We start from the raw sequence: 13,367 nt of genomic DNA on the forward strand, positions 1-13,367 counted from the left end.
TTCTACAACTGGATATATACACAAAGAAAATTAAAACACTAATTTGAAAAGATATAAGCATTCCTTTGTGTATTACAGCACCATTTACAAATGCCAATGTATGAATGGATAAAGTAGTGTGTAATGTGTGTGTGTGTGTGTGTAAAGAATATCTTGCCACTTGAGACAACATGGATAGACCTAGAGGGCATTATTCTAAGTGAAATAAATCCCACAGGGAAAGACAAGTAATATATGATTTCACTTATATATGGAATTTAACAAACAAACAAATAAACCCCAAACTAACAAAGATTGCATAAAAAAAAAACCATCGATACACTGTCTGCAAGAGACTCATATTATTTTATTTTTTTTACTTTTAAAAAATTTTTTTCATTTTTTTTATAAATATATAATGTATTTTTATCCCCAGGGGTACAGGTCTGTGAATCGCCAGGATTACACACTTCACGGCACTCACCATAGCACATATCCTCTCTAATATCCATAACCCCACCACCCTCTCCTGACCCCCTTTCCCCCAGCAACCCTCAGTTTGTTTTGTGAGATTAAGAGTCTCTTATGGTTTGTCTCCCTCTCGATCCCATCTTGTTTTATTTATTCTTTTCCTACCCCCCGAACCTCCCACATTGCATCTCCACTTCCTCATATCAGGGAGATCATATGATAGTTGTCTTTCTCCGATTGACTTATTTTGCTAAGCATAATACCCTCCAGTTCTATCCACATCATCGCAAATGGCAAGATTTCATTTCTTTTGATGGCTGCATAGTATTCCATTGCATATATCTACCACTTCTTCTTTATCAATTCATCTGTTGATGGATATCTAGGTTCTTTCCATAGTTTGGCTATTGTGGACATTGCTGCTATAAACATTCGGGTGCATGTGCCCCTTCGGATCACTACGTTTGTATCTTTAGGGTAAATACCCAGTAGTGCAATTGCTGGGTCATACAGTAGCTCTATTTTCAACTTTTTGAGGAACCCCCACGCTGATTTCCAGAGTGGTTGTGCCAGCTTGCATACCCACCAACAGTGTAGGAGGGTTCCCCTTTCTCCACATCCTCCCAGCATCTGTCGTTTCCTGACTTGTTAATTTTAGCCATTCTGACTGGTGTGAGGTGATATCTCATTGTGGTTTTGATTTGTATTTCCCTGATGCCGAGTGATGTGGAGCATTTTTTCATGTCTGTTGGCCATCTGGATGTCTTCTTTGCAGAAATGTCTGTTCATCTCTGCCCATTTCTTGATTGGATTATTTGTTCTTTGGGTGTTGAGTTTGCTAAGCTCTTTATAGATTTTGGATACTAACCCTTTATCTGATATGTCGTTTGCAAATATCTTCTCCCATTATGTCAGTTGTCTTTTGGTTTTGTTAACTGTTTCCTTTGCTGTGCAAAAGGTTTTGATATTGATGAAGTCCCAATAGTTCATTTTTGCCCTTGCTTCCCTTGCCTTTGGCGATGTTCCTAGTAAGAAGCTGCTGCGGCTGAGGTCAAAGAGGTTGCTGCCTGTGTTCTCCTCAAGGATTTGGATGGATTCCTTTCTCACATTGAGGTCCTTCATCCATTTTGAGTCTATTTTCATGTGTGGTGTAAGGAAGTGGTCCAATTTCATTTTTCTGCATGTGGCTGTCCAATTTTCCCAACACCATTTGTTGAAGAGGCTGTCTTTTTTCCGTTGGACATTCTTTCCTGCTTTGTCGAAGATTACTTGACCATAGAGTTGAGGGTCTATTTCTGGGCTCTCTATTCTGTTCCATTGATCTATGTGTCTGTTTTTGTGCCAGTACCATACTGTCTTGATGATGACAGCTTTGTAATAGAGCTTGAAGTCCAGAATTGTGATGCCACCGACTTTGGCTTTCTTTTTCAATATTCCTTTGGCTATTCAAGGTCTTTTCTGGTTCCATATTAATTTCAGGATTATTTGTTCCATTTCTTTGAAAAAAATGGATGGGATTTTGATAGGAATTACATTAAATGTGTAGATTGCTTTAGGTAGCATAGACATATAAATTACCACAACTGAACCGGGAAGAAATAGAAAACCTGAACAGACCTATAACCAGTAAGGAGATTGAAACAGTCATCAAAAATCTCCAAACAAACAAAAGCCCAGGGCCAGACAGCTTCTCAGGGGAATTCTACCAAACATGGAAAGAAGAATTAATTCCTATTCTCCTGAAACTGTTCCAAAAAATAGAAATGGAAGGAAAACTTCCAAACTCATTTTAAGAGGCCAGCATCACCTTGATGCCAAAACCAGACAAAGACCCCATCAAAAAAGAGAATTACAGACCCATATCCTTGATGAACCCAGATGCGAAAATTCTCACCAAAATACTAGCCAATAGGATCCAACAGTACATTAAAAGGATTATTCACCATGACCTAGTGGGATTTATTCCAGGGCTGCAAGTTTGGTTCAACATCCACAAATCCATCAATGTGATACAATACATTAATAACAGAAAGAACAAGAACCATATGATACTCTCAATAGATGCTGAAAAAGCATTTGACAAAGTACAGCATCCCTTCCTGATCAAAACTCTTCAAAGTGTGGATAGAGGGCACATACCTCAATATCATCAAAGCCATCTATGAAAAACCCACTGCAAATATCTTTCTCAATGGAGAAAAACTGAAAGCTTTTCTGCTAAGGTCAGGAACACGGCAGGGATGTCCATTATCACCACTGCTATTCAACATAGTACTAGAAGTCCTAGCCTCAGCAATCAGACAATAAAAAGAAATTAAAGGCATCCAAATCAGCAAAGAAGAAGTCAAACTATCACTCTTTGCAGATGATATGATACTATATGCAGAAAACCCAAAAGATTCCACTCTAAAACTGCTAGAACTTGTACAGGAATTCAGTAAAGTGTCAGGATATAAAATGAATGCACAGAGGGACGCCTGGGTGGCTCAGTTGGTTAAGCAGCTGCCTTCGGCTCAGGTCATGATCCCAGCGTCCTGGGATCGAGTCCCACATCGGGCTCCTTGCTTGGCGGGGAGCCTGCTTCTCCCTCTGCCTCTGCCTGTGCTCGCTCTCTTTCTTTCTCTTTCTCCCTCTCTCTTTCTCTGACAAATAAATAAATAAAATCTTAAAAAAAAATGAATGCACAGAAATCAGTTGCATTTCTTTACACCAACAACAAGACAGAAGAAAGAGAATTTTTTTTTTACTTTTTTTAAACGTCTTGTTTTTTAATGTTTTCATGTTCCAAGAGTCATTGTTTATGCACCACACCCAGTGCTCCATGCAATATGTGTCCTCCTTAATATCCACTACCAGGCTCACCTAACCCCCAACCCCCTGCCCTCCCAAACCTTCAGTTTGTTTCTTAGAGTCCACAGTCTCTACTGTTTCATCTCCCCCTCTGGTTTCCCCCAATTCACTTTTCCTTCTCCTAATGTAGTCCATGTTATTCCTTACATTCTACAAGTAAGTGAAACCATATGATAATTGACTTTCTCTGTTTGACTTATTTCACTCAGCATAATCCCCTCCAGTCCCACCCATGCTGATGCAAAAGTTGGATATTCATCCTTTCTGATGGCTGAGTAATATCCCATTGTGTATATGGACCACATCTCTTTTATCCATTCATCTGTTGAAGGGCATCTTGGCTCTTCCCACAGTTTGGCGATTTTGGCCATTGCTGCTATGAACATTGGGGTACAGATGGCCCTTCTTTTCACTATATCATCTATCGGATATTTAAAGAAGACTTAATACCTATTCTTCTCAAACTGTTCCGAAAAATAGAAATGGAAGGAAACCTTCCAAACTCATTCTATGAAGCCAGCATTACTTTGATTCCAAAAGATCCCACTAAAAAGGAGAATCACAGGCCAACATCCCTGATGAACATGGTTGCAAAAATTTTCAATAAGATACTAGGAAATTGAATCCAACAGTACATTTAAAGAATTATTCACCACAATCAAGTGGGATTTATTCCTTGGCTACAAGGTTCATTCAATATTCACAAATCAATCAATATGATACACCATATTAATAAAAGAAAGGATAAGAACCATATGGTCTTCTCTTTAGATGCAGGAAAAGCATTTGACAAAATACAGTATCCATTCTCATAAAATCCATCATCACAGCAGGGATAGGGGGAACATACTTCAACATCATAAAGGTTATGTATGAAAGACCCACAGCTAATGTCAACTTCATTGGGCAAAAACTGAGAGATTTTCCTTTATGGTCAAGAATAAGACAGGGATGTCCACTCACCATTGTTACTTAACATAGAACTGGAAGTTCTAGCCTTAGCAATCAGACAACAAAAGGAAACTAAAGGCATTAAATCCGCAAGGAAAAAGTCAAATAAATGTTCAATATTCACAGATGACATGATATGCTATAGAGAAAACCCAAAAGACAACACCAAAAAATTATAAGAACAGAAACATGAATTCAGGAAAATGACAGGATATAAAATCAAGGTACAGAAATCAGTTGCATTACCATACACGAGTAATGAAGCAACTAGAAGAGAAATCAAAGAATCAATCCCATTTACAATCACACCAAAAACCATAAGATACCAGGAATAAACCTAACTAAAGAGATAAAATATCTTTCTTCTGAAAACTGTAGAACACTAATGAAAGTAATTGAAGAGGACACAAAGAAATGGAATGATATTCTATGCTTGTGGAATGGGAGAACAAATGTTGTTGAAATTTCTATACTATCCAAAGCAATCTACATATTTAAACCAATCATCCCCAGCATTTTTCACAGAGCTAGAACAAACAATCCTCAAATTTGTATGGTCCCGCAAAAGACCCCAAATAGCCAAAGCAATGTTGAAAAAGAAAAGCAAAGTTGAAGGCATCACGATTCTGAACTTGAAGCTATGTTACAAAGCTGTAGTCATCAAGACAGTAGGCTACTGGCAGAAAAACAGATATATAGATCAGTGGAACAGAATAGACATCCCAGAAATGGACCCACGACTATATGGTTAACTAATCTTTGTCAATGTACAAAAAACTATCCAATGTAAAAAAGACAATCTCTTCAACAAATAGTGTTGAGAAAACTGGACAGCAACATGCAAAAGAATGAAACTGGACCTCATTCTTATACCATACACAGCAATAAATTCAAAATGGATGAAAAACCTAATTGTGAAACAGGAAATAATCAAAATCCTGGAGGAAAACACTGAAAGTAACCTCTTTGACCTTGGCCACAACAACTTCTTGCTAAACACATCTCTGGAGGCAAGGGAAACAAAAACAAAAATGAAATATTGGGACTTCATCCAGATTAAAAAAAAAACAACAACAACCTTCTGAGGAGTGAAGGAAACAATCACCCAAACTAAGAGACGACCTGAGGAATGGGAGAAGATATTAGCAAATGACATATCTGATAGCATCCCAAATCTATAAAGAACTTTCAAACTCAACAACCACAAAAATAAATAATCCAGTTAAGAAATGGGCAGAAGACATGAATAGATATTTTTCCAAAGAAGACATCTAGATGGCTAACAAACACATGAAAAGATGTTCAACATCAGTCATCATCAGGGAAATACAAATCATAACTATGATGAGATACTACCACACAACCTGTCAGAATAGCTAAAATTAATAACATAAGAAACAACAGCTGTTAGCAAGGATGTGACAAAGGGGAACACTTTCACACTGTTGAGGGGAATACAAACTTGTGCAGTCTCTCTGGAAAATGGGGGGTCCTCAAAAAGTTAAAAGTCGAACTCTCTTTTGATCCAGCAACTGTACTACTAGGAATTTACCCATTTGATACAACAATGCTGATTCAAAGAGACACACGGATTCCGGTGTTTATAGCAGTATTATCAACAATAGTCACAGTATGGATAGAGCCCAATTCTCCAATGACTGATGAGTAAAGAACATGTGGTAAATAAGACAAAATCAGGCAGGGAGACAAACCGTAAAAGACCCTTAACTATAGGGAACAAACTGAAGGTAGCTGGAGGGAAGGTGGGTGGGAAGATGGGGTGACTGGGTGATGGGCATTAAAGAGGGCACTTGATGTAATGAGCACTGGGTGTTATATACAAGTGATGAATCACAAAACTCTACCTCTGAAACTGAAAAGAAAACAAAACACAAAGAAGATGGTGTGTGTGTGTGTGTGTTTGTGTGTGTGTGTGTGTGTGTATACATACATACATATAACAATGGAATATTACTCAGCCATGGAAAGGAATGAAATTTTGTCATTTGCAATGACATGGATGGAGCTAGAGAGTATTACACGTAAAATAAGTCAGTTAGTGAAAGAAAATACCATATGGTTTCACTCATACATAGAATTTATGAAACAAAATAGATGAATATAGGGGAGGGGAAAAATTAAGAGTGAGAGGAGCAGACCATAAGAGACTCTTAACAATGGAGAACAAACTGAGGGTTGACAGAGGGAGGTGGATGGAGGATGGGCTAAATGGGTAATGGGTATTAAGGAGGACACTTGTTTTTTTGTTTTTTTGTTTGTTTTGTGTGTGTGTGTTTATTTTTTTTAAAGATTTTGTTTATTTATTTATTTGACAGATCACAAGTAGGCAGAGAGGCAGGCAGAGAGAGAGAGAGGAGGAGGCAGGCTCCCTGCTGAGCAGAGAGCCCGATGCGGGGCTCGATCCCAGGACCCTGGGATCATGACCTGAGCCGAAGGCAGAGGCTTTAACCCACTGAGCCACCCAGGCGCCCTGTGTGTATTTATTTGACAGACAGAGATCACAAGTAGGCAGAGAGGCAGGTAGAGAGAAAGAGAGAGGGGGAAGCAGGCTACCTACTGAGCAGAGAGTCTGATGTAGGACTCAATCCCAAGACCCTGAGATCATGACCTGAGCTGAAGGCAGAGGCTTTAACCCACTGAGCCACCCAGGCACCCCTTGGAGGGCACTTGTTGAGATGAGCACTGGGTGTTATATGTAAGTGAGAAATCACTAAATTCTACACATGAAATGAATTTTACCATGTATGTTAACTAGAATTTAAATAAAAACTTGAAATTAAAAATGTAAAGAGTCAATTTTACTTCAGTAATAAGTTTGTAGAAAAAATAACAAAATATATATAAAATAAAATTTATGTGTATTATATATAACATATATGTAGGTGTGTGTGTGTGTAATCAATTACTACACTTATCTGGGTGATCACTGAGGAATGTATAGAATTATAAGTCAATATGTTGTACACCTAAAGCTAATATAACATTGTAACCCAATTTTACTTCAAGAACAAATTATTTTTCCATTCACTTGCCACATACTTTTGTCAAAGATAAGTTGACTATATTTATGTGCATCTACTTCTAGTCTCTCTATTCTTCTCTACCACTTATTTTTTTTATACTTTTGCCAATACTACATTGTGTTGATTGGTGTAGCTTATGTTAAGTTTTGAAGTTTGGCAGTGTCAGTCTTCTGACTTTTCTCTTTTGATATTTCATTGGCTATTCTATATTGTTCCCATTTTATATAAACTTTGAATCAGTTTGTCAATATCCACAAAATAACTTGAGGGATTATTATCGGGTTTGCATTAAATCTATGGATCAAGTTGTGAAGAAGTGACATACTGATAATACTGAGTCAATCTATGTACATAGAAAACCTCTCAATTTACTTAAATATTTCATTTCTTTCTTCAGAGTTTTGTGGATTTCCTCTTATAGTTCTTGTACCTATTTTGTTAAAGTTATGTTTAATTATTTTATTTTTGGGGTTGTTTTTAAATTTTTATTCAAATCCCAGTTTACATAGAGTGTAATATTAGTTACAGGTGTACAATATAATGATTCAACACTCCCATATAATACCCAGTGCTCATTACAAGTGCATTCCTTAATCTCTATCACCTAGTTAGCTCATCCCCCAACCCGCCTCCCTTCTGGTAACCATGGGTTTATTCTCTATAGTTAAGAGTTCATTTCTTGGTTTCTTTCTCTCTCTCAGCTCATTTGTTTTGCTTCTTAAATTCCACATATTAGTGAAATCATACAGTATTTGTCTTTCTTTGACTGACTTCTCTCACTTAGCATAATACTCTCTAGCTCCATCTATGTTGTTGGAAATGGCAAGTTTTACTCTTTTTACGGCTGAGTAATATTCTTTTGTGTCTTTTTAAATTCAATTTTTACCTTAAATTCTAATTAGTTAACACATATGGTTAATTTGGTTTCAGGTGTAGAATTTAGTGATTCATCACTTATATATAAATCCCAGTTCCCATCCCAAGTGCCCTCTTTAATAGCTATCACCCATTTAGCCCATCCTCCCCACCCATCTGCCTCCATCAACCCTGTTTGTTCTCTATCCTTAAAAGTCTTTTATGGTTTGCTTTCCTTCTCTCTTTTTTTCCCTTCCCCTATGCTTATCTATTTTTTTTCTGAAATTCCACATATGAGTGAAATCATATAGTATTTATCTTTCTCTGACTGACTGATTTCACTTATCATAATACTCTCTAGCTCCATCCAAGTCATTGCCAAAGGCAAGAGTTCATTCCATTCCTTTTGATGGCTAAGTAATATTCCATTGTAGATATATATACCACATCTTCCTTTTACACTCATTAGTTGTTGAACTCTTGGGCTCTCGCTGTAATTTGGCTATTGTAGACAATGCTTCTATAAACTTTGTGGTGCATGTATCCCTTTGGTGTACTAATGTAAATTGTACTTTTTTCCGTTCCATTGAGTTTTGCTCACAACTTTATTATTTCCTTTCTTCTGTTTGCTTTGTGTTTATCTTGGTCCCTTTTTTGTGGTTTTTTGAGATGGAGTGCTTAGATTATTGATTTGAGATTTTTCTTTTTGTTAATGTATAACTCAATGCTACAAATTTCACTCTCAGCACTACTTTAGCTGCATCCCACGAATTTTAATATGTAGTATCCTTTATGTTCATCCTGTGGAGTGTCTTTTTACCTTTGCTATTCTCTTACACTGTTCCTTTATACAGATTCAAGTCTTTGAGCTGTATCATTTTATTTCTTTCTGAAAACTTTTTTGATTTCTTGCAAGTAGTTCTACTGGCAACGAATACTCACTATTTTTGTTTGCCTGAGAAAAATTTTATATCTCCTTCACTTTTGAAGGATAATTTCATAAATAGAAAATTCTAGGTTGGTGTGTATTTTTTAACGAAACTTTAAATATTTTACTTTACTCTCCTTTCCTTTGCATGATTTCTGAGATGTCAGACATAATTTTTAAATTTGCTCCTCTATAGGTAAGATATTTTTCCCTTTCTCTTCTCTCAAGATTTATTCTTTTTCTGTTCCCTGCAGTATAAATATGATATACCTAGGTGTATTTTGTGGGGTTTTGCTTGTTGTTGTTTTGTTTTACATTTATCCTGCTAAGTTCTCTGAGCTTGCTGGATCTATGATTTGGTATCTGACATTTATTTGAGGGATTTCTCAGTCATTATTGCTTCAAATATTTCTATTGTTTCATTTTCTTCTTCTGGTATCCCCATAATGCATGTTATATATTTTTGAATTGTTCCACAGTTCTTGTATATGTTGTTCTGTTTTATTTCTGTCTTTTATATCTTTTTGCTATTGGTTTTGGAAGTTTCTTTTGACATATCCCTAACCACAGAGATTCTTTTCACAGACATGCCATCTACTAATAAGCTCATCAATGTCAATCTTCATTTCTTTTGCAGTGTTTTTGATCATTAACATTTCTGTTTGTTTCTCAATTAGGATTTCCATCTCTCTTATTACATAACCTATTTGTTCTGACATGTTTTCTGCTTTTTAAAAACTATAGTCCTAGCCTATCAATCATAGTTACTTTACATTCCTGGTCTGTAATTCTAACATCCTTGTCATACCTGAATCTGGTTCAGATTCTTGCTCTGTCTCTTCAAACTATGGAGTATTTTTGATTTGCCTTTTAGTATACCTTATACTTTTTTGTTAAATGTCAGACACGATGTACTGGGTGAAAGGAACTCTGATAAACAGCCCTTTAGTTAGTAGTGGTAAAATGTGGTGTGGGGAAGTAGTCTACAGTCTTACAATTACTATCACTATTATAATTAGTCTGTGCACCTGGCCTGTGAATTTCACAAGTGCTCTTTAGCACCATTCACAAACTTTAAGTGGAGCAGAATAGCTAGAGAAAGCTTCAGTTGGTTATTTCACTTCCTCTAGGTTGATTAGGCACTGAGAAATCCCCAGTAGGTTAGGCTATGGTAAAATAGTTTTTTTCTTTTTTTTTTTTTTTTTTTAATGTAGGCCTTGTTAAGAAGAACAGAATGCTTTAACACATTTTAAAATATACTTTTTCCTTGACTTACCGTATGTTTGCATCCCAATAAACCCATCATAATTTGAAAATATCATAAGTCAAAAATGTATTTAATACACCTAAGCTATTGAACATCATAGCTTAATCTAGCCTAATTTAGAAATGCTCAGAACATGATAGCTTACAGTTGGGCAAACTAATCTAACACAAAGCCTATTTTATAAAAATTGTTGACTATTTCATGTAGCTTATTGAATAGTATATTTAATGTGAAAAATATAATGGTTGCATGGTACAGAATGATTGTAAGTGTATTGGTCATTTATCCTAGTTATGTGTTTTGACTGGTAGTTGTGGCTCATCTCTTCCGCCCAGCAACACGAGAGAGTATTGTACTGCATATTGCTAGCCTGGAAAAAGACTAAAATTCATAATTTGAAGTATGATTTCTAATGAACACATATTGCTTTTACACCATTGTAAAGTTGAAAATCTTAAGTCAAACCATCATAAATTGGGGATTATCTGTAGTCACTTTTTTCCTGCCCTTGCCTGACATGGATGAGGGGTTCTTCCCCCATATTCACAGTGAGAACTTGATAGACCTCCTGGAGGTAGAACTCATAAAAGTATGGGGACCCCTTTATGACTGACCACCCTTCCTTTAGTTTTTAAGTCTAAGACTTTCCACACTGAGCCTTCAGCAATTTGTCAATTATACTTCATATTTTGTTTTGTTTTTTAACCTCAGTACTGATTCCCACAGAGGTTTCTGCTCCAGTAAGTTGTGATTCTCTATATTCACCTGCTTATCTCTCCAATCCTGGGGTCAGTGGCTTGCCCTATGACCTCATTTATCTGGCATATCTAGGAAAATTTGTTAATTTATTAATTGTTTAGCTTTTTCTTTGTGTTAAGATAAAGTAAAACTCCAAGCTTCTTACATGCAAGAGCAGAAACTAAACCTCAGATACATATTTTTTAATTTCCCTTTAGATTTCCTCTTTGACCATTGATTATTTAGAGATGTGTTGTGTAACTCCCAAGCATTTGGAGATCTTCTTGTTATCTTTCTATTATTAACTTGTACTTTGGTTCAACTATGGTCAGAAACATATGCTGTATGATTTCATTTTTTCAATTTATTGATGTTTGTTTAGTGGTCCAGGATGCATTTTAACTTGATAGGTGTTCCCTGGGCACTTAAAAGAAATGTGTATACTACTGTTGTTTGGTTGTGTGCTCTATTAATGTCCATTAGATCCTATTGATTGAAGGTAGTTTTATCTTTGTTTGCATAAAAAGCTGTACATAATTAATGTATACAACCTGATGGGTTTGAAGATAACTATACACCCATGAAACCATCCCCATAATCTATGTCATAAACCTGCACATCATTACCAACTTTCCTCTGATTTTTTAGTTATTACTGTTATTTATTATTATTATTATTATTATTATTTTGTGATAACATTTCATAATATCTACCCTTTTGGAAAATTTTTTAAGTATACAATATAGTATTTTTGACTATAGACAACATGCTATGCAGTAGATCTCTAGAATTTATTCATCTTGTTTAACTGAAACGTTGTATGCTTTGACTAATTCCTCCCCATTTCCCCCTACCCTCATCCCTATTCTACTCTCCATTTCTACGAATTAAAAATCAGTAGTATTATATAGCATTTGTCCTTCTGTGTCTGGTTTATTTCCCTTAGCATAATAACCTCCAGTTTCATCCATGTTGTTGCAAGGCTTTTAAGGCTGAATGATATTCCATTGTATGTATATTCTCCATTTTCTTTATCCTTTCATCTCTTGATGGGCATTAGGTTGTTTCCATATTGGATATTGTGAATAATGTTTCAGTGAATATGGGAATGAAGGTATCTTTTTGAGATAGTGACTTAAACTTCTTTGGGTATATATCCAGAGGTGGGATTGATGAATCACATGGCAGTTCTATTTTTAGATTTTTTTTTTTGGAACTTCAATACAGTTTTCCACACTGACTGCACCAATTTACACTCCCATCAATAGTGTTTAAGGGTTCCCATTTTACCACATCCTCTCCAACAGTTGTTATCTTGTATTTAATTGCTAATAGTCATCCTAGTAGGTGTGAGGTGATATCTCATTATTCTTTTGATTTGCATTTCCCTGATGATTAATGATGTTGCATACCTTTTCATATATTTGTTGGCCATTTGTATGTCTTCTTTGGAAAAATGTCTATTCAGTTCCTTTGCCTATTTTAAAATCAAATCATAATCTATCTATCTATCATCTATAAGTCATTTGTATTATGACAAAATTACACAAGATGATGAAAGTCTAGGTTTATATTTATATGCATATATAACATTTTGTTCATGCATTCACTTGATAGACACTTTTTTTCTTTCCCACTTTGATTATTATGAACAATGCTGTTATGAACATTCATATATAAAGTATTTTAAAGTTTTTTTTATTCCAGTTCGATAGCATACAGTGTAATATTACTTTCAGGTGTACAATTTAGTGATTCAACACTTACATACAACCTGATGCTCATCACAAGTGTACTCCTTAATCCCCAGCACCTATTTAAGCCATCCCCCCAATCACCTCCCTTGAAACTATTAGTTTATTTTCTATAGTTAAGAATCTGTTTCTTGGTTTCTTTTTCTCTCTCCTTTCCCTGTGTTCATTTGTTTCATCAAAATAAAAAGCTTCTGCACAGTGAAGGAAACAATCAACAAAACTAAAAGTCAACCTAAGGAATAGGAGAAGATATTGGCAAATGGGTATATATCTGATGATGATATCTGATGAAGGCTTAGTATCCAAAATCTACAAAGAATTTATCAAATTCGACACCCCCAAATGAATAATCCAATCAAAAATGGTCAGAAGACCATTTCAAAAGAAGACACTCAGATGGCCCACAGGCACATGAAAAGATGCTCACCATCACTGATCATCAGGGAAATACCAAAACTACAATGAGCTATCACCTCACACCTGTTAAAATGGCTAAAATTAACAACATAAAAAACAACAGGTGTTGGCAA

General features: G+C 35.7%; 1 protein-coding gene across 1 annotated transcript in view; it reads right to left on the reverse strand.

Moving 5' to 3' along the window:
• HDX (highly divergent homeobox) overlaps nucleotides 1-13,367 on the reverse strand; it is a gene marked incomplete at its 3' end in the record, with an annotated part of 247,893 nt that overhangs the window by 55,851 nt on the left and 178,675 nt on the right. The gene's annotated exons all lie outside the window — the stretch shown is intronic.

Source organism: Martes martes, assembly GCF_963455335.1.
Source record: "Martes martes genome assembly, chromosome: X".
Taxonomy (NCBI): domain Eukaryota; kingdom Metazoa; phylum Chordata; class Mammalia; order Carnivora; family Mustelidae; genus Martes; species Martes martes.